Here is a 4315-nt window from a genome sequence, read left to right on the forward strand (position 1 = left end):
CTGGATATCGATATCAAAATATCGGATATTGGAGACAAAATATCGATATTTCGATAATATCGATATCGATATCCCATTCCTACCTGGAAGTACGGAGTTGAATTTTGGGGCTTCATTAAGCCTTCGGATACCTCTGGTCCTTACAATCCAAAATCCTCAATGATCCTTACTTTGTCAAAAATAAATTCATCCATAAAGACTTTTTTAATCACGAGAGATAGTTGATGATGTACGTGGATGACTTATACGAGGAGATGGTTTGCGGATCAAATAGAGATGGAGGTGCGGTCAAAATATAATAAAAATAAGTTGAAATAACTTATTTAATCGTGCCAACGTTTTGGCCAGAATTTCTAATCTACATCTGTGCTAAGAACAGGACAAAATAACAACCATTGAATACATAAAATAATAACAGAATGACAAAAAGCAAGTAATTTTACAGAATAGAATTAATAAAATTAAAGTGATGAAAGAAGTGGAAAATAAAATGTATGTACATTAACATAATTAAGGAAATAAAAGAAAAATTGAAGTTAAAATTATGGAAAGAAAAAAAATAAATTGAGAGAAAGGGAAAAAATGTAAAAAATAAAATATGTAACCATAATATTAGGCTGTTCTGTTTTTAGCCCTGATGAAGGATAGAAATTATGGCCGAAACTTTGCCACGATTAAATAAGTTATTTCAACTTATTTTTATTATATTTTGACCGCACCTCTCATAAAGATTTTAATGTTCCATATGTAACATTAATATAGGTTATCCATCCTTCTATTATATACATTATTACCACCAAAACCCTCTAGTTTCTAATCTTGCTTCCTCTTCCAATCCTAACAATCCTCATATTCATATATTTGTTACTTCCAACTTAAGTATACTTACATTAATTACTTTATTATTAATGTTTTGTTTGTTTGTTAGTTTTGAAAGGGCGTTTAACAGCCTGGTCATCAACGCCCGTTGGTTGTTGGCTTTGGCAAGGCCTAGTTGTTTTAGTCATAGCTTTGGTATGGTGTACTGATCCGCACCAGAGGTACTCATTTCTGTGAGATTTGAAACAATAACTAGCTAGGCAATTATAATCTGTTGAATAATCGTTACGACAGTAAGGATGATGAAAATCAGATAAGTAACTGTTCTAATTTTAAAAATAAGGTAAGATAAAAAGATAATTATAATAATTAAAGGCTGATTATTAAGTTAGTCTGATGGATGAATTTAATGACTCTTTCTATTAAGGATTCGTCGTTTCTCAACGTCATTGGAACATTTGTTAGTATCCCTAAATGATTCAGAGGAGTTGATGTGTAGTGACGACATTCTTTAAAAATGTGTTTGACAGTCAGATTGGTATTACATTTTGAACATTTTGGTGGGGCCTCTCCTGTTATGAGGTGGTTGTGTATCAATCGGGTATGTCCTATTTTGAGTCGGGTGATCACTACTTCTTCACGAAGTACTTCTTCCTGACTATACAATTCTGTTTTATTAATGTTTTTATTATGTAATTTATACACCTCTGAACCACTATTTATTTTGTATATTGTATTTATTCATCATATTATATTTATTGTATCTATTTTTTTAACATTTTTTTTTGTGTATTCTATCCGTGTATATTTATATTTTTTTTTATTTTTTTTTTATAATTTCACCCTCCCCTATTATCAATATTATCATTTAATGTTGAAAAAAAAAATTTATTGAACCCATGAGGGGGTTCAGTACTTTGTAAAGTTCTGTTACTAGACCAACGGTGGTGCAAGGAGGTGGTTTGGTCAGCATCACGATCGACCGCCAGATTTTTACCCAATTTAAGAGCTGGGTGGACCCCAGGAGTGCTCCAGAACCCACAAGAGCTATCTCACAGTTATAGTGTAACAGAAAACAATTTTATGCCCGTATTCGAACTCTGGATTTAGTTTGTATATTGTCTTTTCTTCATCATATTATATTTATTGTATCAATCCTTTTAACATTATTTCTTTTGTGTATTCTATCCGTGTATATTCATAATTTAATTTTTTTTTTATGACTCCTTCCCTCCCCCTTATTATCTATATTATTATTTAATGGTTGCCTAATTTTTTACATCTTTATTAGTGTTTGATTAAAAATTATTTTCACATGTAACGTACTTTAACTTCTCTATAACAAACATAGTGTCAACTCTTCACTTTCCGTTTTCATTAATTGTGTATAACCCTTTATTACTAATATTTAATTTTTACATTGTACATGTAACTAGAGATTATTCCAAACTTATTAATTTATTTATAGAGATTATTAAAAACTTACTTATTTATTAAAAACTATCAAAAAAACCACTAAACCATGGACCACATCAAAGCGTTCCAATCGGAGGGAGGAGGTAGCTATTGCCAGATTGAGAATAGGTCATACAAGTTTAACTCATAGATATCTGATCAGTAAGCAGCCACCGCCAAAATGTCCATACTGTAACAGTGTACTTACGATCAGTCACATATTTCATAAATGTCATTTTTATTCTGCAAACTTGAGTAGATTGGGAGTAGGACCGAGTGTATCGGATGCTCTGAATGATGACCAGAAGAACGTGGAAATGGTCTTGGTTTTCTTAAAACGGAATGGCCTTTTGAATAAGATTTAAGCCAGAAAATCTGTTATACATAATAAAAAATACCAACAGAAGTAATTATTTAAATTTTTTTTCGAAATTATTTAAAGTGAAATAGAATTATAGTTGATGACCTCAGGGTTTTACGCCCTTAAGCCCCAGAGAACAACAACAACAACAACCGAAGCTGCGGTATGGTTAAACAAGTCATAAAATTGTATATATAAAGTGGATCTTATATTTTATAAGTGATTGTAATTATGCACCTGAATTATCTCCCGGAATATGGATCACCTTTGAGTTATCTTAATCGACGACTTCTCTCCACGCGAGGTTTGTTTCGAGATCATTTCTCTTTTCAAAGTGTTAGATGTTCTTTTTTTATTTTCAGAAGTCCTTATTACCATTAACCTTCTCATGTCATAATCTTCGAACTCTCCGGAGTCATCCATAAGACCAGATAAGTCCATATCAATCCATTCATCAGAATCTTCATCACTATGTAAATTTTCCAGTACGGAGCAGAACCATGGACGCTTCGATCCTGCCAACGGGTCGCATACTTCATGTAAATGCTCCAAGGTTTCTTCTTTATTTTCATTTCGTTGCGAATAACTGGAACGAGCAACTTGTTTCCCGTAAGTACAACCCGTATCATATAGACAGACACTGATAAGGCAGACTAAGACAAAGGTGTATATGAAGGAATCCATCCTGACTGAGGCGCTTTTCTATTTTAAAAGTTGTAATTAAAACAGGTCATAAATCTATTTACGACAAAGAACAATGAATCGTTCCAAGTTTTAACGCATCGTAAAATATCTCTAATAAAGATAAATATGAACTGTTCTGCGGTATTATGTGTAAAATACAAAGTTAAACGATACAACTGAACCGAAAATTACTCCAGGATTAGAAAAAAAGAGCTTTGTCATTCATGAACGGTCTCATTCAGGAGTCCTTAATATTTTAATTATATAATAGGACTTCTACAGAGTGGAGGGGCTCTTATCGATTTTTGTTTGTTCGATATTTTAAAAAATAACACCGTGTTAATTATATACTTCAGTAAATGATTTGATTCATCACATGATCTCTACTTTTTGTTTATTTATTTTTAGCTCTTATTATTGACTGTTTTATAAATAAATTGGAAGCAATTCCTAAATCATATTGTATTTTGAAAGCAAACAAAAACACAAATAAAGTCAGTGCCTGAAACTTACTTATAAATTTAACAATTAAAAATATATAATAACATAATCATATTAGAAATATAATCATGTTAAGAATATAATACTAATATAATTGATTACATCGAGACCTTTCCGTGCATAACTCCAGGTACCCCGATTGTATGTTATACGAAATTTGAAATTAGTGTGTAACAATGAGGTTTAAATTATTGGACATTAGACCTTCAAACTCTGCCTCCACTGGCTCATTATCAGTGATGCGGTGAGAGGGATGCGCTGGGATCTTTTGAGCTCTGCTCTACACCTCACACGTGGGGGATAGAGTGGGCTCAGGAATCCTCAGGTCGATTCTGTAAATATTGTATATATTATTTTATCATTTTGTTATTTTATTTATTTATTTTTCATACAGATAGTCTGATTATTTTCATCTTGTCTATTCTTTTGTCTGTATATATTTTAAGAGAGTTTTTTATTTTATTTTATTTCATTTTTTTTTTTTATTTTTTACTG

This window comes from Halyomorpha halys, unplaced genomic scaffold (assembly GCF_000696795.3).
Source record: "Halyomorpha halys isolate HHAL.00 unplaced genomic scaffold, Hhal_1.1 Scaffold274.1, whole genome shotgun sequence".
In the NCBI taxonomy this organism is placed as follows: domain Eukaryota; kingdom Metazoa; phylum Arthropoda; class Insecta; order Hemiptera; family Pentatomidae; genus Halyomorpha; species Halyomorpha halys.